This window comes from Humulus lupulus, chromosome 7 (genome assembly GCF_963169125.1).
Source record: "Humulus lupulus chromosome 7, drHumLupu1.1, whole genome shotgun sequence".
In the NCBI taxonomy this organism is placed as follows: domain Eukaryota; kingdom Viridiplantae; phylum Streptophyta; class Magnoliopsida; order Rosales; family Cannabaceae; genus Humulus; species Humulus lupulus.
Genome location: NC_084799.1, coordinates 10,638,858 through 10,666,196, shown reverse-complemented (window position 1 = coordinate 10,666,196; position 27,339 = coordinate 10,638,858). Strand labels below are relative to the sequence as shown.

At 32.4% G+C, this 27,339-nt stretch overlaps 2 long non-coding RNA genes across 2 annotated transcripts; both read left to right on the top strand.

Moving 5' to 3' along the window:
- The first annotated feature begins 9,122 nt into the window (after window positions 1-9,122).
- LOC133789455 (uncharacterized) lies at window positions 9,123-10,761 on the top strand. The gene is made up of 4 exons (XR_009873560.1): window positions 9,123-9,239; window positions 9,441-9,577; window positions 9,931-10,031; window positions 10,715-10,761. It is a non-coding gene; the product is annotated as an uncharacterized LOC133789455 (long non-coding RNA).
- Window positions 10,762-16,012: 5,251 nt separating this feature from the next.
- LOC133790640 (uncharacterized) lies at window positions 16,013-18,598 on the top strand. Its single transcript, XR_009874056.1, has 3 exons — window positions 16,013-16,290; window positions 16,360-16,498; window positions 18,380-18,598. It is a non-coding gene; the product is annotated as an uncharacterized LOC133790640 (long non-coding RNA).
- The last annotated feature ends 8,741 nt before the right edge of the window (window positions 18,599-27,339 follow it).

Here is a 27,339-nt window from a genome sequence, read left to right as displayed (position 1 = left end):
TAATGGTGTTTTCAACCAAAGAGAAACACTAGATATATTTAGAAATTGACATACATTTGAAAAATGAAAAAATTTACAATATTATATTTTCAAAATAAATACACAGTTTTCATCAGGTAACCCTTCCAAAAATTTAAAAAATTCAAAATTCATTTTTAGAAATATTAATTAACAACTATAAATATGAACCATTGATCTTAATCTAATGGTTAATATTAAAGTAACCATACATGGGTAGAAACCATTAAGAGTGCACCCATATATATATATATATATATATATCTTTTGTATAAATAACTTAATATTATAAATATTTAACAGAATATATGTGTAAAACTAATCAATAATAGATATTTATTAATATTATAAAATATCATTATAATAATAATATATAATGCATAATCTAAATTTTTATTAAAAAAATAGCATTTATGTTTAATTAAAAAGGTTGTTATATTATATATTTTAAAATTATAAACAATATTTTGGTGTAATTTTTTATTTAATATGTTTATGTCATTTTTTTATATATAATATTATTTATTTATTTGAAATTTATATGACAATGATACAAATTTAATAAAAATAATTAACAAATTCTATAAATAAAATTAAAAAAACGTGGATTGCATATATGAATACAAATCCAGATATTTGTGATATACTAATATATTTTGAAGAGAGTGATATGTATTGATATTACTGATCATATTAGTTAATTAGCTGGCTCACAAAATTATGTTCAAAACCAAAATAAAGTAATAAAGACACATTCATTTAATAATTTAGTTTCAAAAAAATTTAATTTAATTTAATTTTTATTTTGAATAATTTTCTTTTATAAATGAACTTTAGGTTTTCATGCATTGTTCTAATTGGCGGATCCAGAAAATTATTTAGAGTGTGCAAAATATCATAATATCCATAAAAATTTGTAAAATATAAAATTTAGATGACATAAATGTTAAAATTTACATGAAAATGACTAAATTGTAAAATTTAGAAGGCATATATATCAAAATTTATATAAAAATAGTTAAATTGTAAAAATAATATTAAACTTAAATAAATAAACTCAAGGTGGGCAGCCCTAGGCACCATGCACAGCCATCTAACTCTATTTATTAATTTTGTTGTTATACTGTATACATGTGTATGATATACGTACCACATGTGTATCACACACAGTACCACACACAGTACGGACAAAATTAAATAACATTTCCTTACCATATGTGTATCATTAATATTTTTGTCTCGCAACTACCCTATATTTATATTTGGTGCAAAATTCAAATATCCAAACAGAGAAATCTTCATTAGAAAAAGATTAAAAAAAGAGAGAGAGAGAAATCTTCAAGACATAATTCTTTTTTTATAAAAATTAGTAATATTTTCAGCAAGGCCGATCATGGACACACAGACGAGTCAAGTTTGTGCTTAGGCTCCCCACATAATGAGGCCCCAAAAATTTTAAAATATTATTTTTTTTACATATAAAAAGGTCTCAAAATTTTGAAAATTATTATTTTATATATTATTGTTTTTAAAATAATATATTTTGTACAGAGTCTCCTACAACTCAGGGTCATTCAGATTGAGTGAGGCTATTTTCATCACCATTAGCAAATATAAACTAAGTAGATAAAAGGCTTCTAAAAAATGGTCAACCTATTGAAATTGATTGCAAAGTACAAGCAATTTTAATTTCTTTATAGTATGGTGTACGTAGGTTGTGTTTTTTGTTTTTCAAACCATAGTGCGGTGCAGTTTTATTTTTTTTAAAACATGGTTCAAACCACACCACACTTAATGATTCAAAATATTTGTTTCGAGTCGAGACTAAAATCAAGCAAGAAAAGATTACCATGTTAGTCGGACAATTGAACAGTATTTATTGACATTAAATGTACTTAACTTCTGTGTCATTTAATGACCAATGCCATAGAATCTATCTTGTTAGATTTTACCCGACATGGTAAAGAAAAAAATATATAAAATACGCAACAAAACCAATAAATACAAAACAACAATGTTATCCAAAAAAACAGGCACGGATGACGTGGCTGGTGATTTCTGAACACGTGGCTGACACTTGGCAGAGTTCTGTTAGAGTATCGATCAGTAAGATATTGCAAGCATAACGGTTGAAGTTTTTCTTACGACCAGCCTAGTCGTACACTCCGCATATTTCAAGATGATTTTATAAAGATCATAGTCAATCCCGAGATTGTCTCCAATAATTCCTGATGATCCGATTAATTAGGAGAGAATATCTGTAACAAATTAATGTAATCCTCCTTGAGCCTATAAATGGAGAAAGATAGTTCAAGGAGGGGACCTTTTGGTTTTTTGATTACTTGAGAGTATAGATTTACGAGAGAATTGGAGCTAATACATTGTGATATATTGTTTATTCTTCAGAGGTTGGTGAAACTCATAGAACCCTAGTTCTTTGATCACTCCTTTGAGATCTCATATCAATAATAGTTCAAGTGGACGTAGGTTATTACCACTTTCTGGGGCCGAACCACTATAAATTCTTGTGTGCTTTACTGTTTTTGTCATTATATTCATTCCAACATATCTGTTCACGTCAAGCATTTTGACTCTGTATCAGTTGACCAAAATCATGTTCAACAAACAAATAACACAAAACAATATTATATAAACCAAATCCATAACAAATAACACAAATCAAACCAAATATAGAACAACTAAATCAATATTTTTACATAGCGATCATGCGATGAAATAGAGTAAGTGAGAAGGAGTGAAAGCGAGAGGCACTTGAGGGGAATAATGAGTTGTGAGTATAAATGATTGATTATTGTCTTGTCAGGTTGTCAGCCCTTGAACGGCCACTTAGATAATGATGCTCTTGTCCTTAGGCTGTATTCCTATAGGGTTAAGGAGAGTAGTATACACAATACGATCAATGACCCAAACTCGACCTCTAGATGTCGAAAATGATCTAACAATTGGGAGCAATCTAGATTTTTTTCTTTCTTATAAAATGGGCTCAACTACCTCCAAAATGAAGTCGGAGGCCTTATGCAATTATTTTATTATCTCGTTATTCTATTATCTCGTTATAATTACTTCAAACATGTTCTCTAAATTCCCAATAGTATTTACTAGTATTTATTGTCATTCTAATCACCATCGAAGTAGCCTTAGGAAATTTTTTGAAATGGGGGGATTTTTATGATATTTTTTAAAAGGAAAATACCAGTTTGACCCCTATGTTTTGCCTGAATACTCGATTGGTCCCTGTGTTTTGTTAAAAGACAAATCAGACCCTGTGCTATGTAAAATGGGACAAAATGATACTCTGGACCCGATTTTGGTCAAACAAATTTTAAATATGACCAAAATACCCTCAAGTTTTATTAATTAAAGATAGATTTTCAAATAAAAATAAATTTAATTTAGTTGAAAATAAAATAAATAATATAAATAACGTAAATATTTTTAATTTAATAAAAAAAAACTAAAACCTATTTATCTAAAATTCCAAAACAAAAATTAAACAATGTAAACAACAAAAACTAAATCAAATTTGAAATCAAACATTGCTAATTAAAATTTGAAATCAAACATTGTTAATTAAAATATAATTATAAACTAATTACAAACCCTTCACCAAAATACAGATGTATACTAAACATTGCTAAAAATCATCAAAACAAGATTGAAATCACAAATCTAGAGACAAGAACAAGTTCATGTGTTCATCAATATCCCATTATTAAATTGCTCAAAACCCATACAGTTTCCCCCCAACATAAATTGATTCATTATTCGTGTTCATGAGATTTTGAACAAACCCATAAAAGTCGTGTTAATCCCCGTCCCTATTAGCCTTTCTCTATCTTGCCCTTTACCTCCAGCATTCAGATCCTCCCAAGGCGAAGCAAGAGAAGAAGAAGAGGAAGGGTCCGACCCACGTAATGCGACTCAAGAAATAAGAAATTATTGGTCATCTTCTTCACTTATTCTTCTTTCTAACCCCAGTAAGTTCCAAAACCTTCATTATTTGGCCATGGAAAAAACCCAGAAAAATGGGTTTGAACAATGAACAAAAAAAACCAAATCTGTCATGCAAGATTTAACCCATATCAAACAAACATATTTACCTTCGATTCATCTTCAGCAGCCAAACCAATCACAGATCTGGGTTTCGCCAACTTTTTCTTCTCCCTCGATGCCGACTTCCCAACTTCATCTTTTCCGTCAACGTCGACTACCCAAGCTTTGCTAGAGGCTAGTTGTGAGCCCAGATCTGCCACTGCTCCTCCTCTATCAGTGAAGATGAAGAAGAAGGTTAAGATGAACCAACGGGAGGACTATGAAAAAAATAAAAAATAAAAAATATTTCTTCGACTGTGAAGTTCCCTCGCACACCAACCTTCGTCACTCGCTGACCGTGAAGCTCCATCCCTCCCTGCAACGCAGCTACCTTCGACCGACCATCGTCACCCAGTAGCTAAGGCTGAACATTTAACCCGCAAAACCATTTTAACCCAAAACGACCCAAGCCCGCAAAACCTGGTTTTACCCAAAATCTGAAATTTTCGGGTGCACCTGAACCTATCAGAACACATTCGAGTTCGAATTTACTATTTTGGCAGTGTGCGAGTTCGAGTTTAACCCGAAACTCGAAAGGTAATCCGAAAAAAATACCCATAATTTTTTTATATTTCCCTAACCTAAGTGACTTAACTAAGCCTTAAGCCCAAGCTCTCTCTATGCCTCTATCTCTTTCTTTCTCGTGACATTCTCTTCCCTAACCCCAACCTCAGCAGTAGCATCCAACCACCGTCCCTAACCCTAGTCGCCCCTCCGGCCTGAGCTAGCCCCTCGCCCTCGTCCCCTCTTCGTCCACCTTTCTCTCTCTGTCTCTCACACTCTGCCCGTGAGCTGCCCCTCCGTCCCTCACCTCTCTCACTCTCACACTCAACTCTCTTGTTGTCTCTCACCTCTCTCTGTCTCTCACTCTCAGGCAAGTCGGACTAGGATAACACCACCACCACTGTCGACAGCAGCTTCGGCTTGGATTCAGGCAGGTATATACACTTTTAAACTAATATTAAATTTACATATATTATTGTTTGATATACGAGTGAAGATTAATAGATTATGTTAATAGTTTTGAAAGTTTTTTTAGTGTAAATAATATAGAACATATGCAGTCATTATGTTCAAATCAAATAGACATATGCTTATTATTATTTGTGTGTTTAAATCAAAGGTAGCCACTATAATAAATCCAATTTTTTTTTTGTTTTGGATTTATTTAATATATTTAATTATTTGGTAAGTATATTATATATATATATATATGTCTGAGGCCACATGCTAAACAATTTCTATTTATTTTTGTGAATTTACAAGTTGGTGGTGAGTTTGAGAAGAAGGTCAATGCTGAGTAGTCAATAAATTTGAAGAGGTTGCGACTCGCTTCTACTCAAAAGTATGAGGTAAATCTTACTTTATTATCTTTCTTTTAGTGAATTCTAGGCTTGTGTGTGAATGTGTGCTGCTCAATTGTATTGGATTTTAGGCTTGTGTGTGAATGTGTGCTGCTCAGTTGTAGTGGATTACAGGCTTGTGTGTTTTTCTGTTGATTAGATTTAGTTATGTATTTTTGTTAAATCATTTGTATTAGGTGATGGATACTGAGGAAGTCGATGAAACTCATGTGAAAGAGAATCAAGATCAACCTCATCCTCCCACTGAAAACCCCACAGATAAAGGTCAACATAGGGGTAGTAGGTAGATGGGTAAACCTTCTTCTAGTACTAAGCCTTCCCTCCCTCCGAAAAAGGCAAAAGGGTCTTCCATTTGGGAACATTTCACCAAGGAATACCCTCCTCCTCTCCCACCCCCATCAACAACCAATCCTTTGGAAGAGTCTCCTTCGTCTAAGTGTATGTGTAACTATTGTGGATATGGATTTTTTTGTGACACAAGAAAACATGGGACAAGCCATCTATGGAACCATTTTAGGAACATTTGTGAGCTTAGTCCATGGAGGATGGATGAAAAAAAAACAGAAGATTTTAAGTTTTGAACAGGTTAAGGGAGGAAAGGAGGGGGAAACAAGCTTAGTAGCATTGACTTATAACAAAGAAGCTTGTAGGATAGCCCTTACAGAATATATTGTGATGGATGAGTTACCATTTAGACATGTTGAAGGCAAGGGCTTCAAAAAATTTGTGAAAACTCTTCAACCTAGGTTTGTGATCCTTTCTTGAATGACCGTTGGTAGGGATGTTTTGAAGTTATATGAAGAAAAGAAGGTGACACTGAAAAATGTTTTGAGCAATGATAGGCTATCCTATTACTACAGACACATAGACTTCCATCCAAAATATGAATTACATAGTCAGCACAGCTCATTGGATTGATAATAATTGGGCATACCAAAAAAGAATTATTACATTTTGCCAAGTGATAGATCATAAAGTGGAACTATTGGAAAAGAGATCAAGCAATGTCTGAATGATTGGGGTATATCTAAGTTGTTTACCATTACGTTAGACAACACTTCCTCTAATGATGTTGCCATTAGGTACTTGTAGAGGCAGTTCAGAGAGAAAGATAAATGACTTATTTTGGAAGGAAAGTTCTTACATATGAGGTGTTGTGCTCATATAGTAAACTTAATTGTCAGTGAAGGATTGAAGGAAAAACATGAGTCAATTGCTGCAATTAGAAATGTTGTGGGATATGTTAGGCCTTCCCCTTCTAGGCTTATAACGTTTAAGGAATGTGTGAAAGAGGAAGGAGTCGAATGCAAGGGAATTCTCTGTTTAGATGTCTAAACAAGGTGGAACTCGACAATCCTTATGCTTAATTGTGCACTCAAATTTTGAAAGGCATTTGAAAGAATGGAAGGTGATGGAAATTATTTGAAATATTTTAGTGAGGTTGACAAAGATGGGAAGTCAAAGGAGGGACCACCACCCAAAAAACATTGGGAGGATGCGTCAGTGTTTGTGAGATTTTTGGAGACATTTTATGATTTAAAATTGAAGTTTAGTGGGTCCACATACGTCACCGCCAATAAGTACTTCATTGAAATATGCAACATGTAATAGGAGTTGAATGACTTAACACATGATGATGAGGAAGATGAATTGTTGCGTGGCATGGCAAAGAACATGAAGCAGAATATGACAAGTACTGGGGGAAGCTTGATGAATGTAATGAGACACTTCTGATTTCCTTGGTTCTTGACCCCATATACAAGCTTGATTATCTCCATCATTGCTTTAATGATATTCATGATTATGCAACGTGCACTGTGATGGTTATAGGGGTGGAGCAAACTAAACGGGCAATGCTCAATCAATATCATGAGTCAATTGATACGCATGTTGATCAATCAATGAATCAGTCTTAAGCTATTGTTTCTGGTTCATTCTCTTATGTCATGTCTTCTCGGCCTACCACCAGTAGTACCAGTAGCAAGAGTAAGAGGTCACGTAATTTGCATGATGAGTATGTGGCACGAAAAATGGAGAATGAGGGTGGTAAGACAAAAAAATGAGGTCGATAAGTATTTGGAAGAGGTAGTTGAGTTGCCAAGTCAGAATTTTGATGTTTTGGGATGGTGGGCGAGTAGTGGATGCAAATACAAGATCTTGCCGCTCATGGCTCGTGATGTGTTAGCTATACCAGTTACCACAGTTGCTTCTGAGGCGATATTTTCAATTGGGGGTCAAATTTTGGATCATTTTAGGAGTTCACTGAGCCCAAGGATGGTTGAAGCATTAATTTGTGTCAAGAATTGGTGGAGTGATCCACATCAAACCATCATTGTTCAGACTACATGGATGAAGCAGATGTGCTTTAAACCTCTGATGATCTTGAGTCTGGTAATTTTATTAGGATTTTTCATTATTTCAATTCAAGTGTCTAAGTGTTTTGTATTATAATATTTATCTTTATTTTCATAATATTTGTAGAGATGATGACTGATGCTACTATCGTTCCCTCTGTTCATGCTCCATCTTCAGTTTCAGTCTTATCGTCTGCACAACAATCTGTGAATTGAAAAAGTAAGTACTTTCTTATTTTACTAAGTATACACTACAAGAAATCTGATCTTTACCTACCAATATATATTGGTAGGGAAAGTAATGTTTTGCCTACCAATATTTATTGGTAGATAATATTAGTAGGTAAATGCTAGTCCATTATATTATATTTCAGAACATAGCTTTACCTACCAATAATATCAGTAGGTAATGATCTTTACCTACGTATATTATGGAGGGAAATTTTTTAACCATTCCCGCTCAATTCCCCCCCCCCCCCAATTTTTTATTTTCATTATATTATTTTATTATTATAAATGTTTATTTGGAAGCTTATGTGAAGTAAATAATATGATGTGTACACATTGTATAACATGTGGCATGCCACGTGTGTACATAGTTGGAAAAAAATATTAATAAAATATATTTATAATAAATTTGTATTTAAAATTAAAATAAAAACTAAAAATTCTACCTACCCACATTTTTTTCTTTTCCCCTAAACCCTATCTCTCTATCTTTCTCACTTCTCAGCCGCAACACTCACTCTCTCAACTCCCTCTCCCTCACACTCGGCGAACAACACGAACGGTGAACGATGAAGGGCCAACGGCCAACGATCGTGGGTATTGGGCAAACGGTGGGGGGCTTGGGGGCCGGTCATGGGCAAACGGCGCATACGATAGGGGCTCGGGGGTCTTGGGTGGTTCGGTCTCGTGGAGGGGTCGTGGGTGGCTCAGTCTCGCAGAGGGGTCGTGAGTGGCGGTGTAGGTAGCGGCGCGACAATGTGGCTGGGCTCGGCATCGTGGATGCAGGCGCAAGCGAGGGACTCGACATCATTGACTCAATCGACTGTAAGGCGTGGGGCGTCCATGAGTGTTGGGTAAGTTTTTTTAGTTTATTTGTTGAAATACTCCGTTTCTACATCAAAGTATTAGATGACAAGATATTTTCTCCTGACCATTCCACAGAGAATTTGGTGGATACTATTTTTTGTTTCTTGTTTTGTACTAGAATGTGAACTTTTTGTTTACATTATTCTCATGTTTCCTGGTAATAGTTAATTGCATTTATACCAATTTTGTATTTTAGGCAGATATTGGACTTTCTATGGACATTCAAGGAACTGAAGTTGCAAAAGAAAGCTCAGATATCATTATTTTGGACGACGACTTTGCCTCAGTTGTCAAGGTGAGTATGCACATTTTGTATTTATTTTGGAGGTGTGCATTTGGTGGAATTTTCTCTCTTTTCCTTTTATCTTATATGTTTTCCTTAAGAAACCACTAGATGTTTTTTCATTACATGATGTTTTTAATCTTGTTAGCTCTTAATGTTTAGAGGCAAGCCTTCACTCCTTTTGTTTTGAACATTTTTCTTTTTCTACTATAGGTTGTTCGTTGGGGACGCTCTGTCTATGCAAATATTCAGAAATTTATTCAATTCCAGCTCACTGTTAATGTTGCTGCACTTGTAATGAATGTTGTGGCTGCTGTGTCCTCAGTGATGTCCCTCTAAATGCAGTGCAGGTTGATCCTCTTTTCTCATATATTACTATACAGTAATTGCTTTGTATTTTGATTGATTACCCAATTGCTCGGATTTGTACATGTTGAAATATTTTGAAATTTGAAGTCAACAAAACCATTGAAAAATATGAGATTAAATATCTTATCAGGCCTACGTGTGATGCCTTCTTAAATTATATGTTCCGATAGTGCAGGTGTATTACATAATTTTCTCTTATAAGAAACATTATTCTGTTGTATGAAATTTAACATCATATTTTTACCAGGCTTATAATATACAAGATTTAGTATTATGCTTGTACTTCAAATTAGCAACTTACAAAATCAATGTATTGCCTTGATGATTTTCATAGCTTTTATGGGTTAACCTGATAATGGATACTCTTGGAGCACTTGCTTTGGCTACTGAACCTCCTACAGACCACCTCATGCATAGAATGCCTGTTGGCCGGAGGTTTGAATCATTGTGCTTGGTCAAATTCAGTTTTTTTCAAGCTGTAATTGCTGTAGTTTTGTGCTGTTTTGATATTATATTGTTACAGCTTTGTCTTGTATGTATTTGCATCTGATTGGTTATATCTAAATTATGTTAAATAATGGTGTTTTCTCTAATAGGTTTCATCAATCATGTTTTCGTTCAACCAAAAACATTTTCTCTTTTTTCTCTATGATATTTCTCAACAGTTTTTTTTTCAATCAAAATAGATGATTGATAAATGTGTACAAGTTCGATATTTAGGAATTTTGAATCATCTTGTGTTGAAAAAAAAACATTTTTACCTTGCTTGTGCATCTGATTCTGTCTGTGAGCTGTTGATCTCATTTCTCCAAAAATAATATTTCATGTAAAATTAGATTTGTGGCATTCTCTCTAAATTTAAATGCCAGCATTTATGTCTCGTGTGAATGTGCATTTCCTTTGAAAGTAGGGAAAGGAAATAAAGTCTTGTCCATTTTAAATGTGTTAAACTCCTGATTCTGAAATGGGGATTTTCCCCTTAAAATAAGAAGGAATCTACATACTTTTGTGTGCATCATCTATTTCTAAGGGGCATTGGTTGCATTTATATTAAGGTTCTTGGAAAATGGTGATTTGAGACCGTATTCTCTCATTTTTTTTCTTCTTATTTAATACAGAGAACCTCTTATAACAAACATTATGTGGAGGAATTTACTCATACAGGTACCTATTCTTCCTTTTATGTATCTTTAACTTCATCATGGATCATTAACTCTGTTGAATGCTATATTTGTAATGTTGTATCCCAAGTCTGCTTACTGCTTACATCTTTTTAAAATTATACATACATGCATATATATAAACTTGTCATAAGTTTGCACACTACATTCTCAATGTATCAGAACAATTATTACAAGTTATTTAATGGGTACAAACGTTATCCACATTCAATATACATGTTGGAGTAATGCACCTTATCAATTCTATTTCCTGATTTGATTGGTGTTTCCTTGTGAAAAGGGAAAGAAAACAAAAATTCTCTAGTGGCTGAACGTTTTGTAGTTTATTCTCTAGTGGGTGTTCTTTTATTTATTATTGTCAATGGTAGCATAAAACTTGACACTATTTTGTTACTCATGACCTACAATGTACATGTCTGTGCTATGCTTAACTAACCATGCAGCTCTTTCACCAGCTTCCAACCCTGTATTTAGTTTCTTATGCCTAACGTTTTGCTTCAATTCTATGTTCTGATTTAATTGGTGTTTCCTTGTGAAAAGGGAAAGAAAATAAAATTTCTCTAGTGGCTGAACGTTTTGTAGTTTATTCTCTAGTGGGTGTTCTTTTATTTATTATTGTCAATGGTAGCATAAAACTTGACACTATTTTGTTACTCATGTATTTGAAGCAAAACGTTAGGCATAAGAAACTAAATACGGGGTTGGAAGCTGGTGAAAAAGCTGCATGGTTAGTTAAGCATGAATTTAGGATGGTCTACATTATACGACCAGTTAAAGGCTATTTCATGTTTAGGCATGCAAGGTCAAGAAAAAGTGTATTATGAAAGGCCGATTATCTTTTGGCTACATAGAAAACTGTTTGCTTTGTTTATTATGATCTTAAAAGAAACTTTAGAAATGTTATATGTTTCTTCATGAATGATAAATAGCATTGGACATATTTGTGTAATCTTCCAGGGAATATTTGGTTGATTTGCTTGAGATGCCAGGAGTATTTAGCCAGCCAGACTCTTCACTTAATAGTGCATTGTCCATTTCAGTTTCTTCACCACTTTTCCATCTTAAATTTAAATCTGTCAAGTAATTACTTTTCTTTGAAACAGAGTTTAGCAATTGTCCATTGATTATATACATGAATCTGTTTTTCTTTTTAAAAAGGCGGAGAGACATCTACTTTTTATTTTGAGTTTTTTTATGTTAAACTTTGAATTTAGTTTGTATTGTCTTCATCATTGTTTACATGTTCATATATACTGCGTATGAAATTCTTTGTTTTATCACATGAATTCTAGTTTTCGATGCATATTGCCTATTAAAAGTAGTTTTGAATGTTGACTTATATTTTCTTTTTCTGATTTGGATCATTATGCTACTTTGATTTTTTTTTTTTTGCCTATGATGTTGATAAATGATTTTATTTTATGTTGGTGATTATGGGACTTTATGTGCTCATATATTTGTTTTTAATATATGCTGGTATATCAAGTGTCATAAATGCCCATAATAATAAGTCATATTTTCTGAAATCCTTATGATGATTAAATTGGGGATAATTATTGTGTTGAGATTAATTATATTTTCCCATTGTTGCCAACCCGAACCCCACCTCCAACCATCGTCGTTGTCCACCTCACAAGCCATCATCGACATTCACAAGTTCGAGAAAAATGATGCTCTCATGTAATAATCTCAAAGTGAAGAATAGACTTGTTGATATTTTTTATGAAATGTAATTACTTTAACACTCATCTTTAATAAGCAATGAATATTTTATAATATGTGTATGTTTATTTTATTATTAATGTTAAATAATTTTTTTGAGTTCGGTTCGGTAGTCACAAGATGATTGTATGGTTTTTTTCTAGTTTATTTTTAATATAGAATATTTATAAATAGTTGTTATTATCTTTTACTTACACAACCATTAAATTTGACCAAAATATAAATTATGTAACAAACCAATAAAATCATGCTATATGTGAGCTAATAAAATGACCCCATGTGGTCCAATAATATTGTGCCACGTAGACTAATAAAAATGATGCCACGTGGACTAATAAAATGATCCCACGTGGTCTATATCAAATGATGACATATGTACTAATTATCAAACGACACGTGGACAAATTATTGTTTGACACGTGGAGTAACCACAAGATGCCAAGTGACGGTATTGACGTATGCCACGTGTATGCTACTATGGAAGCCATGTCAGCAGACACGTAGAATGACAAGTTATCAAACACGTCATCTGATGACTCATCAAATAACTTAGTGGGGTCCACTGATTCTTTTACCTACCAGTATCAATAAGTGTAGGTAAAGACTCTTTCCCTACTAACCTTTACCTACCAGTCTCTACCAATTCAATATTGGTAGGTAAACCATATTACCCACCATTAGGTTAGTTTTGCCTACACTTACAATTGGTAGGTAAATACCCCATTTTCTTGTAGTGGTAAGTGTTATATTGTTATTTATTTACTTTCTTTAATTTATAGTTTGTTTTGAAAATGATTGGATTTGGACATTGAAGTTTCAAAATTTGGAAGGTGAACAAAAAAAGGACAAAGAACTTTGTATTTTGGAAGAACTAAAGTTTGTTTAGGAAATTATGATTGTATTTTTGGACTTTATGAACCAAATATTTTAGTGTTTACTGTTTAGTATTTAGTATTTAGTATTTGGACTTGGACATTATGTTAATATGTTTGTACCTATTTTGGACTTTGGACTTTATGACTTCTTTTCTTTTCTTATGCTTGTATTTTGAAGGGTATTTTGGTCATATTTGAAAATTGTTTGACCAAAATCGGGCTCAGGGTACTAAATTGATTCGTTTTGCAAAACACAAGGTCTAATTTGTCATTTAACAAAACACAGGGGACAATCGAGTATTCGGGCAAAACACAGAGACCGAACTGGTATTTTCCTTTTTTAAATATTACATACATTAATAAATAATAAAAAAGTAATGTTTTAGTGCAAAAAAGTAAAAAAAAAAATCTTATTAAAACTAATTTTTTTATTCTTTTCATAAATTTCTCATGCATATTGATAATTTCAATGTTAGTTATTTTTTTTATTTAAATACTATTTAATATGCAATTTATATATTTATCATATAAAAAATAAAAAATTCAACAAATAGGCCTAATTGTATTTATAATCTAGAACTATCCTAAACAAAATCAACGTTAAAATTTTCTGAAAGTAAATATTATTTTGGACCTGTGTTTTGCAAAAGTTACCGATTGGACCTTATATTTTGTTAAATGACAATTTGGATCATGCGTTTTGTAAAATAGAACAGAATAATATCCTGAGGCTGATTTTGGTCAATTTTTTTTTAATATGACCAAATTATCCCGACTTTTGTAAATTAGTTAATTTAATAAATTAAAAAATATATATTTTAATTTATTGAAATTTTAAAATAATAGAAATAAACAAAATTTAAACCTAAACACTAAACTTAAAATCCAATTTTAATACTTAACTTATAACATTAATTTAATTAATCAAAATCTGATAAAATATAAAACAAATATTAGAAATCAAACCAAATAATTAAAGCAAAACATGCTCAAACTTCACAACAAAGATTCAAAACCCAAAACCAAGATTCAAAACCCAAAAATTCTTTTTCTTGAGTTCATACTTCAGACCCAATTCAACATCAAATCAACAACTTTAATTAAAAAAATTAAACCACCATCCCATATCGAATTTGACAATAATCAAATTCAGCAAAACATCATAGAATACCAGATCTAAAGTTCATACTTAGAAATTTAAAAAATACCAGATATGAAGTGCACACCAAATGATTTCCTATTGGGTCCAGCCCCATCGTCACACTAGATCCTCGTGAACCCAATCTCGTCTTCACACAAAATTCCTACAGACTGACCTTCTTCCTTACACCAGATCCCACGTGCCCATCCTCGTCGCACCAAACCCCTTGATGAACCTCTGCCTCATCGTCGTATCCAACCTCTGCCTGGCGACACAACCAGATCTGAACAAACAAAAACTCCTAGACGTTCCTTGATGAACCAAACCCCATTGATGAATGAGACACAACCAGACTTGGTGACACAACCCCTTTGCACCAAACCTCATTGATGAACCAGAGAACCCTTCGACGCAAAAGACTCATCGTCGTTGTTGTCCCCACCTTCTTATTCCAGATATAACAGAGGACTTTCCTTTGTTGTCTTGAAACTCCCACCCACTGCAAGAATCAAATCCAACGAAAGAAGAAGAAGAAGAACCAAAGAGATTATTCTTGGTCTGTTTCCCCTTCAATCTATCGCCAAAAACCAGAGTCTAAAAATCGTACGAAATCTAAACCTAATTTTCTTATTAATAGATTATTTAATCTGACTTAATTCGTATAAAATCAAATGACCTTTCTGTCCCCAACCTCAAATTTATCCTTAATAATCACTTAAGATTCTTATTGTAATTTCCAACCAAAACTAATAGTTTTAACTTTTCATAATTACACTTCCTATCACAAAACTCATAATTCTACTTTGACCCCCATAATTCAATTTCTATCGCACTTTGGCCTTTAATACTCGAACAAACTAATGTGTGCGCAGATTGCCTGTCGGAAAACATAAAATAAACATATACCATCACTACTACAAAATCACCTTTTTAGGACACATTTTTAGGACACCTACATAAATGCGAGTCCTAAAAAAGTCTCCTGGACCTTTTAGGACTTGCATTGCGAGTCCTTAAAGAATTTGTTTCAGGACTCGCGGAGCGAGTCCTAAAAACTATATGTGTCCTAAATATTTGAGATTTTTTTAAAAATAAAATACCTCCTGGACTTTTTAGGACTCGCGCGAGTCCTAAAAGAATGTTTTTAAGACTCGCATTGCGAGTCCTAAAAACTTATGTGTATCCTAAAAGTTTAAATTTAAAAAAAATTCAAATTCCCTCCAATTTTCCTTAAAAACTGTTTTTGGGACTCGCAATGAGTGTCCTAAAAACATATGTGGATCCTAAAAACCTTAATAGAAAATTTAAGTGTAATATTAGTAGTGACTTTTAAGGACTCACTTTGGGTGTCCTAAAAACTTTTAAGTAAAAAATAATAAATAAATTAATAAATTAATGCTTTATTTTAATAACTAAATTAAAAAAACAGATTTTTATTTTATTTTCTAAAAAAAGAAAAAAAAAATTGAATTTTATTTATTTGGGGTTATACCCAAATATTGTATTTAAAAAAAAATCCCTAAAAGCTTCAGCCCCCAGCCGACCCTCTCTTCTCCCCTGCCCTGCCGACCCTATCTTCTCCCTCAGCCTTTCCATGAGTCTCCCTCAGTTTCAGACTCGCACCTGGCCGCACATGGACGCCGTCGACGAGATCCGTGGCTCGCTCAAGCAGATGCGGAGAGGCTTGCTGCAACGGTGGCTCGTGGCTCGCGGCTCGCGGCTCACGATGAGGTGGTGGCTCGCGATGAGGCGGTGGGTTCCAGCCGTGGGTTCAGGTATATATATTGCGAGTCACTCTCTCTCTCCCTTTCTGGTTTGGCTCTCAATCTCTCATCCTCTCTCAGTTGTGGACTAAGGCTCGATGAAAAAGGGACAAGCAGGGGCTAAGGTGGACAATGAAGGGATATCGTCAGAGCTCTAATGGCGAGGGCTTGAACGGCGCAGGCGAGGGTCGACTGTGACTTCATTGAAGAGGTCGAACAGGTAAGTTTTTTCCTCAGCCTTTTTTTTTTTAAATATCTGGGTTCAAAATGGAGATATGTAATATGATATTTGGGTATATATTTTTTGTTTTGAGATCTCTGTATATATTTGGGTTTAAAACTGGGTTCAAAACTGAGATTTTAATTGTGGGATTAATCATTTTCCTTAGTTTGTTCTTATGTGAGATCTAATGGCTAGAAACTGATCATCATCTTCAAAATTGAGGTATTGTAGCACTACTTATTACCTCAAGATGCCTAATTTCTCTGCTATGAACTTCATTGATTTTATGTGTTAGATTGATTTTTTTGAATCGACAAGTTCTGGTTTGGGAGCACGAGGTGTCTATATTTGATTTAAAGTATATATTGTTTGAATGATTAGATGCATGATCCATCTCTTATTGTTTAATTTTTTATTATTGTATATAGATTATTGGTAGTACTCCACAGGTTTATTTATTCGGAATGTTGAAGAGGATTTTCCAAATTGGTTGGCTTTGAGACTAATTCTCAATACTTGGTTCTATATAAGAATTGAGTGACCAGAAAAGCAAAAATGAGTGTCCTTTTAGGAGTAATGTATAAAGATGATATATGAGTATTTCGTGATAAATACATGAGTATTTATTGTCATCTTTCTTTTAGTCTTGCTTTTGGTGGTGTTGAGGATGATTGCAATAGAGATACCAATCTTTATATACAATATATAATAAAAGCAAATGACTCAACTGTTAGTTATATCTAACAGCTAAAATTTTATCTCTTCTCTAGAGATTTTCACAATATTTTTCTTGTTCCCTTCTTCTACTTGTTGCTCTGTTAATATCATTCTATCCACAGTGCAATAATTATTATACCTTTCATTTGTCATGGGTTTATTTTCATTTTTGACTGACACCCTTTTAACCTTGACAACTTTTGAGCCTTACTATATAACAAAATCAGTTGCAGATTACTTAGCATTTTGATTTCGAATAACAACCTTAATCAGGTATTACCATTTTTTCTCTCTTTATGTGCTCTGATTTTGTATTTACATGAAATGTTAAATGATTTTTAGTTTGAATAGGAATGTGTGTGTATTTAGTTGCAGAATCTTGTACAAAATTCAGTTTTTTTTCTTGGGTTAAGTATGTATTTGACTATTGCATTTATTCATTCTCCCTTTATCACACTACGTATTCAATCTCAACTCAATTCTCTCTCGGAGGAGCCTCAATTCGTCTCCATTTTATAGCTTTGTGTATTTAGTATTGTGGTAGTTGTTATATGTATATAAATATATATATATATATTTATAGATAGATAGATAATATTTGATAAAATGTAGGTGTTGTAGTTGGTATGTGTAGTGTTTGATAAAATGTCTGTGTGAATAATTGGTTATAGTGACGACAAACTGCTTCATGTTTCGTTGTTCAATGTTATTAGAAACAAAAGATTGAGTTCAGGGGTCATGAATCATTAGTAGTACGTGCAAGGTTTTGTTGTTCTTAATAAACCATAGTATGGCTAAAGCTAATGTCTCAACACCCATAATTAGATTGAATAACTTTCATCTTTCTCTTGTATATTGTTTCAGCCTTTGACAACTATTTCTACAAGTTTTTTGTTAGGAAGCTTTATATTGAACTCCTCTAGTTACTTGGCATGAGATTAGATTGGAAATCTTTAGAATTTGCCATTTCTATATGCCACCAACCACAACGCAGTTGTGCTTGCAAGTAGAATCTCTGTTGTGATTTGAAAATGGTTTATGATATAATTATTTTACTAGTTTTCAAAGAAATACATTTTATTATTAAAAAAAAGTTAGTAGAAGCTATAACCCTATATGGGCTGGTAAAATCCTCACACATTGGCATTGGTATTGAGACAGAAAGGAAGAGAGATGTTCCGGAGCCGATTATCACCATTTTTGTTGGTGAAGAGCAACCGTAAGGCTCTCTACAACCACCTCACCCAAGCAACATCATCTTCGTCTAGAGTTGTGAGGGAGGAGACCTCTAGATTTTTCTCCACCGGAATCGTACGGAGAATTCTGCATGACTTCCGATCTTCCCCTAAGGTTCTTCTAACTCTATCCTTAGAACTAAAAGATTGTGTTTTGCTAAATATTGTTATATGGAAACTTAGAACCAACTTCAAACACTTTGAACTGAATTGATTAGCTTCAACTTCATTAAATACCATTTTGAGACACCCAAAATGATAACTTTCTCGTTTTTATATTTTTGTAATCCATAAAGCATTCTCATAGTAGTCACAGATTTTATTGTGGAGTTCTGCAAAGTGTCATTGCAGTGGTAGATATTTCAATAATCATAGAATGGGATATCAGAAAACAATTTTTTTTTTCATGTTTTGAGCTATGATATAAATATATATTTTTTGTTTTTAGGACTGAAATGCCTGGTTCCATGTCTGTTGTCTTCATTTCTATTTCGTATTCTAGATTTTTTGTTCTTTGTTTCAAATCAGTGCTCTTACATTAAAGTTTATATGCAGATATTTTTATCTTTTAGTTGAGCATCATTACTTCTTGCAGCATCAGCTAGCAGTAACCCAAGACTGAAGTTTAAAAATTTCAACTTGGAAAAATTCATTAGTTTCATAAATGCCATTTCAAGCTCATTCCCTGCTTTAAAATTTATTTCTTGGAAGTATTAGATATATATGTTTTTGGGTATCTAAGTACTTAGCTACATATGCATCTATTATATTCTAAATTGCTAATTTGATAGCGGGAAGTAACCACAAAAAAAAAAAAAAAAAAGTCGAACCTTTGAGGGTCTCACTTGTACTTTCATGAAAGACGATATTTTTGCATATTTTTTCTTTTGATATTATGTGTTTCTTATGGCGACCCTGCATTCCATGACAATTAAATGTGATGAAAGTCCTTGTTCTAATTTAGTTTCACTTGGGGATCGGACACAATTCATGTGTCATGTTCATGTATTTTAAACTTATCTATGTACACTACAATAAAAATCTAGTTATAATTTTTCATGTTCGATGTATTATAATGTGATTTTTCATGTTTCAGGAATGATTTTAGAAAGAAATTCATGGCAACCAATCCTTACTTTGGAAAGGCAGTGACGAGGGTGAGTACAAGGACAAGAAGAAGAAATATATGTTGTTTGACAATGAATTTTGTGTTTTATTATATTTGTAATTTTTATTAGAGTAAATGATTCTTGTTTGAATGGTTAATTATTACTTTGTAAATCTAGTTATATATTTTGTAAGGTCAAGACGATTATAATTTTAATAAGTTTTGTTATTTTAATCTAAAAATTTTTAGATTAATTTGTATATAAATGTTTCATTTAAATCATAACTTTTAATTTAAAATAATAATAAATAATTTTTTTAAAAATTAAAAATATAACTTTTAAGGTCACCCAAAGAGAGTCCTAAAAACCTTATTTAAAGGCACTCAGCAAGATCTTTTAGGACTCGCGGACATTCTTTTAGGACTCGCAGTGCGAGTCCTAAAAACATCATTTTAGGACTCGCAACGTGAGTCTTAAAAATCTTATTTAAAGGCACTCAGCAAGATCTTTTAGGACTCGCGGACATTTTTTAGGACTCGCAGTGCGAGTCCTAAAAACATCATTTTAGGACTCGCAACGCAAGTCCTAAAAACTTTACTTAAAGGCACTCAGCAAGATCTTTTAGGACTTGTGGACATTTTTTAGGACTCGCAACGGGAGTCCTAAAAACATCATTTTAGGACTCGCAACGGGAGTCCTAAAAACCTTAGTTTTTAAGGCTCTCAAATAGAGGACTCGCGAAGCGCGAGTCCTAAAAACTTTTTTAGGACTCGCAATGCTAGTCCTAAAAAACCTTTTTTGTAGTAGTGCATAAATCATGCATATCATAGTTCGTATAATTAAACACATAAGAACATACAATTTATCATAATACTTTGACCCAAGCTAGATTATCATAATACCCTTACTAGCATAAGTGGATAGTACAAGCTCCAAAATTATTATAGATCAAGAGAATACATGGTGGCTGCCTTGTTTTTTAGACTGAGAGAGCTTGAGAGAAGGGAAAATGTGCACTACTACAAAATACCATTTACGAGACACTTTTTTAGGACACGCACCTAAATGCAAGTCCTTAAAAATATTTATAGAGTTTTTAGGACAATCATTGAGAGTCCGGAAAAAACACAATTTAGGACTCGCAATGAGTGTCCTAAAAGAATATGCGAGTCCTAAAAAAATCTGGGCTATAAAAATAAGTGTTTTACTTAATAATTTTAAGGACTTGCTTTGGGAATCTTTAATACTCTTTTAGGACTCGCAATGAGTATCCTAAAAGAATATGCGAGTCCTAAAAAACTCTAGGCTATAAAAATAAGTGTTTTACTTAATAATTTTAAGGACTTGCTTTAGGAGTCCTTAATACTCTTTTAGGACTCATAATGAGTGTCCTAAAAGAATATGCGACTCCTAAAAAAATCTGGGTTATAAAAATAAGTGTTTTACTTAATAATTTTAAGGACTTGCTTTAAGAGTCCTTAATACTCTTTTAGGACTCGCAATGAGTGTCCTAAAAGAATATGCGAGTCCTAAAAAAATCTGGGCTAAAAAATAAGTGTTTTACTTAATAATTTTAAGGACTTGCTTTAAGAGTCCTTAATACTCTTTTAGGACTCGCAATGAGTGTCCTAAAAGAATATGCGAGTCCTAAAAAAATCTGGGCTATAAAAATAAGTGTTTTACTTAATAATTTTAAGGACTTGCTTTGGGAGTCCTTAATACTCTTTTAGGACTCACAATGAGTGTCCTAAAAGAATATGCGAGTCCTAAAAAAATCTGGGCTATAAAAATAAGTGTTTTACTTAATAATTTTAAGGACTTGCTTTGGGAGTCCTTAATACTCTTTTAGGACTCACAATGAGTGTCCTAAAAGAATATGCGAGTCCTAAAAAAATCTGGGCTATAAAAATAAGTGTTTTACTTAATAATTTTAAGGACTTGCTTTGGGAGTCTTTAATACTCTTTTAGGACTCGCAATGAGTATCCTAAAAGAATATGCGAGTCCTAAAAAAATCTGGGCTATAAAAATAAGTGTTTTACTTAATAATTTTAAGGACTTGCTTTAAGAGTCCTTAATACTCTTTTAGGACTCGCAATGAGTGTCCTAAAAGAATATGCGAGTCCTAAAAAAATCTGGGCTATAAAAATTAGTGTTTTACTTAATAATTTTAAGGACTTGCTTTGAGAGTCCTTAATACTCTTTTAGGACTCGCAATGAGTGTCCTAAAAGAATATGCGAGTCCTAAAAAAATCTGGGCTAAAAAATAAGTGTTTTACTTAATAATTTTAAGAACTTACTTTGGGAGTCCTTAATTCTAAAAAAAAAAACAGCCCATTTACCATTATTATTATTATTATTATTATTAAAAATACTAAAAAAAAAAGACAGCCCATTATTATTATTATTATTATTATTATTATTATTATTATTATTATTAAAACCCCATCATCTTCCCTCTTCCACGTGCTATCTCTCTCTCCCTCCTTATCTTTTTCTTTCTAAATGAAGCCCTAGCCGCCAGCCTCACCATCTCATCCTCTTCCTCCTCCCATCTTCTTTCTTCCTCATTCTCTCTCACTAGCTTCCCATCCTTCATTACTCACGCCGGTGGCAACGGTGGTGGCGGATGAAGGCTTGCGGTGGTGGACGAAGGCTCACGATGGTGGCGGACGAAGGCTTGCGGTGGTGGACGAAGGCTCACGGTTGGTGGCGGGCGAAGGCTTGCTGTGGTGGACAAAGGCTCACGGTTGGTGGCAGACGAAGGCTTGCGGTGGTGGACGAAGGCTCACGGTGGTGGTGGACGAAGGCTCACGGTTGGTGGGGGCTTGCTGCAACTGTGGCTCACGAGGGGTTAAGGGCTCGTTGCAACAGTGGCTCACGAAGGTGGCTCGCTGCAACGGTGGCTCGCACGGAGGTGGCTCGCGGAGGTGGCTGGCAGCGGCTGTAGCTCGCGGCAGTGGTGGCTAACAAGGGCAGTCTTGGGTCTTCATTTTAAAAAATATATACAATCACTCGTTTTTTTTGTTGTTGATTTATTTCTGTTTTGTGTTGTGTTTGTATTAGATTGAATCTTCATTACTGATGTATTTTTGGTTTTGTATTAGATTGTATCTTCATGCTTTGATTTTGTCTATATGTACTGTATTTATTCATTTAATCATAGTAATGTTTTTAAAATTTTCTATAATATATATTTTAAATATATACTTATATATTCATTAGTCATTAGACAATGGTGGGATTTAAAAAAAAATTGTGCATTTTACCTAAATATTGATTTATAAAATAAAATTATAATTAATTAAAAGGTACTTAACTAAATTTTTTAGGACACACATTGTGAGTCCTAAAAAGTCTTTCTTTTTTTGTAGTAATGAAAACTTTTTAGGATTCGCAATGCGAGTCCTAAAAAAATTCTTTTAGCGAGTCCTAAAAAACTTCTTTTAGGACTCACAACGCGAGTTCTAAAAACCTCAGTTTTTAAGGCTCTCAAATAGAGGACTCGCAATGCTAGTCCTAAAAAGTCTTTTTTGTAGTAGTGGTGGGAGATAGAGAGAGAAGATAATATAAAAAAAAAGAGATGGAAATTTATGTTAGGGGCATTTTGGGAATCTAGGAGAATACTAGCATAAAATGGTGATGTTTAATTAGCATGGAGTAATTTTGGGGATTTTTTAAAAATATGGCTTTTTAGCCATCAATGTGCAAAAATATGGGAGTTAAACTTTACTTACTTTGTATGGAAAAATTTAACTACAAAAAATCAGAATATGGGAAAAGTTATCCCACATTAAAAAATAAAAAATAAACAAACAAATCATCCATTAAGGATGGTAGTATTGTAATTAAACATCCAAATACTACAATGCTGAAATTTTGACTCGATCAAAAACATCCCCAACAAATTTTTTTTTTTCAGCAAGAACACCCATCTCCGGCTGGCAACACAATTCTCCTTCGGCAACTCCAGCCACAAACCCAAACCTCCAGTTACCTCCAGCCACCTCCAGCCACGTGAAACAACACCTTCCTACAATCGGATCTGCTTCTTCAGCGACGTCCATCTCCGACAACGTCCTTCTCCATCACCAGCGACGTCTTTCTCCATCTCCGGCGACGAACTTCTCCATCGTCCAAAGCATCCAAGAAAAGATGAAGAATGAGGCCAGCAGTAGCAGCAGAACCAGGAATAATATAATCAACAGTGGCAGAGGGGCAAGTAAGGTTGCCGATTGTGGAAGGAATAGAAGATCTTGCGGCTATTGTAAATCCCGTGGTCCCACAAGCATCTCTCACGGTTTCTTTTCTCCCCCTCTCTTAAATCTTATGTACTTGTAATCTCGTTGATTGGATTGTTTGTTGAGAATTATCCCCATTAGTTCCATCACCAAGCTAATTACATTTCTGTTTTTTTTTTTTTAAATTTTTGGTCTTGGATTATTTGGTCATCGATGGCTCCGAAGTAGATTCTGAAGCTTTTTTATTTCTTTCTAAAAATAATAATTAGAAGAAATAATTTTTTTTTATGAATTGGAGTTTAAATATGATTTAATATAAAAATTTGTAGGAATATCGATTAGATGGTTACATATATGCACCGGTGTACTAAACACTTAACAATAAGCAACTTTGATTGGCATTAGAAATGTCAAGATTGTTTGTAAAATCTTGCTATGTCAAATACTATATTAATCTAATTTTCTTCAACTTAATATCTATTAATTTCCTAATTCTTCTACATAATATAGAACCATTGATTTCATATTTTTCTCATAGCTATTTTACAAATTATAATGATAATCATGAAGTTCATGATGTCCATTTAAAAAAAAAAAAACATAATAATTAATTTGAAATTTGAAAAAATTAATTAAACCTACTAATATGGTTGCATTGATTGACCAAAAATATACAAAAAAAAAAGAACTATGATTATTTTAGATTCAACTTTGTCTTTGCGATAAAAATATATTTGATATTGGTCTGAATTCTAATTGTCAAAACATTCAGTAACAACAAAGTAACCAATTACCTTGAAAAACTGTTATATTTTCCAATAAAATTTTTCAGTGACGTATTTAATTGCAGACTAAAGTAACCAGTTACCTTCAGCAGTTACACCCAATTAACTACTTAAAAATTTACAAAATATTACAGGTATGGAAAATACTACTTCTTTGGTTCAATTTGGAGGCAAGTGGTCGGAGGCGAGGGAGGAGGTTGATTCGTGGTCAGATCTGGTTTTGTTTTCTGTCTTGAGATCTGTGGTAACTGGTTACCTTCACGTTGTTTGTTTGTATATTTTAGGAGGTGACTGGTTACCTTCACATTCTGATGTGTGTGTATATTTCTAGGTTCTATATGGTAACTGGTTACCTAGGTTACTAAATCATACTTACTCTTCTTCTTTTTTTCCTTCAAATGCAATGTTTTTTTTTATTTATAATATGAGTGACTCGCCAACCTCTTATGATAACTGGTTACCCCTCTTATGGCAGTAAGTTACTAATCGCATTGTAACTGGTTACCCCTCCTGATACATGTTATTTAATCTCTAAGATTATTTTTTACATAAATGTGAAAAAACACAAACAAGTAACTGGTTACCCCTCTAGATAAATATTATTTAAGCTAGCTGTAGGATTTTTTTTACATAACTTTGAAAAATTAAATAAGTAACTGGTTACCTTACCCAGGTTTTAAAAAAAAAATGTACAACCTAAAAAAAAGGAAAAAAAATGTTTACAATAAATAAAAAATAATAATAAACACAATTCATATTACAAAAAAAAAAATGCAAACCAACCATAGAAAAATTTAATATAAAAATAGTTATATAAAATTAATATAAAAAAATAATCAAATAAGCTAAAAAAAATAATCAAATTACAAACATACCCTTCAAAATTCATAAAACTTGATTAAGAGTGAAAATATGGCATAAACAAACTTTTATACAAAAATATGGGAAACTAAACCCATAAAAGTGAAATTAAAACAAAAAAAGCCATAGATTAACTTTTCTTGAAAAAAAGCCATATTTTTGCACAATCTATTAAAATTCCCATATAATATGTAATTTTCACAATAATTTTGTTATAGGACCCATTTTATGCTTCAATACTCAAATTTCCCTATATATATAGTTAATTATATATAATTTACATGTTAATTGTTATACGATCCGTACATACATGCATGCAAGAGCTAGAGCTAGAGCTAGGTTTATTATTTATACCGTTGGTAATATATCATAATTAACTGTATATATATATTTATACATTTTTTCTTCTTCTTGTTAATTAGTTCAAAATCGCTCTAATTAATTGTGATCTATAAATACTAGTAAAGCTAGGCTTCTCTTATTCGGAAATTTTCTTCTGTTTTGTTTTTCTTTCCCTTTGCTCTCGGCGATATAAGAAAGTTCATTAATATCGAGAATAAGTTCAAGATTAAGAGAATTCTGAGTCTTGAAGTCATCTTCTTTCCATCAGAAATGAACCTATAATAAAAGGTACGGTTCTTGATTATTATTATTATTATTAAATATCATATATGTTCAACAATGTTCTTAAATACATTAATTAACTTGGGCTCAAATCTTTAATTTTATTATAATCATAATTATATGTTTAAAATAATGCAAAGACAAACAAGAATGTTAACGTTTTAGTAAACAAGAATTTGAATCTGCTGGAGATTTGTGTTATTATTATAATGTACGTTGAGAGAATGTGTACATGTAATATTATCAACAGACTAAATTTAATATTAATTAATGAAGAAGTACGTTAATAATGATATTATTATTAATGAAAGTAGTAAAGAAAAGAAAAAAGATCATCATTCTATAGTAATTAAATAACCACAAATCTTCTCTGAGTCAAGGGAAAATATATATCTTAAATTATGCATATATATTCAAGTAATGAATGAACTGCCATTTTTTGAAGTTTAAGTTTAATATTACCAACAAAGGGTTAAAAGAAGCAAAACATAAAAATCTTACTATTATTATTGCAGTTTCTACATATATATGTCCTCTTAATTAAGTATATTTAAATTTTAAAATACATAGCTTTGGCAAAACAAAAAATAAATCATTATTTTTTTATTGGCTTTCTACTTTTTTTTAGCATTTTTTTATTGTTAAATTTCAAAATTTAACTAATTTTCTTGCAAGTGGTTGAAATTACATAATTGATTGCTTGATTTTTTTTTAAAAAAAATTGTGGACTAGTTGATTTAAAATCATAACATGTACTGGCAATTTCAGTAAATTACTATATTCTAAATCTAAAAACATTTTATGGATTATTTTCCCTTTTTGTGACATAAATAAACTAAACTCAAAATTTTCTATTATATTACTCTTTTTATTTTTATAATCTGACTCACAAATATTAACAAAGTTTACATGTATATAGCATCAAGATTTCGTATCAATTTCATAATGTAAAAATCATCACATAATAATAATAAAAAATCTTAATTTGCATTTTATTTTAGATTCTATATGTACTTTGAAAATTAAGCTAGATTTTATAATGTCTACATTTCAAGTTAAATCTTGATAGTGATACAATATTAGTAGCATTTTTTTTTTGTGGTAATAAATAATTCATTGATAATAATTAAAATGAAGTACATCTCGAATAAAATAAGAAAAATCCTCAATATATATATATATATATGATGTTTTTACTAGGGGCGCAAGTAAAATCCACTTAGAAGTAGAAGTCGCCCAACTCATACTATATTTAGGGGCGGACTTAG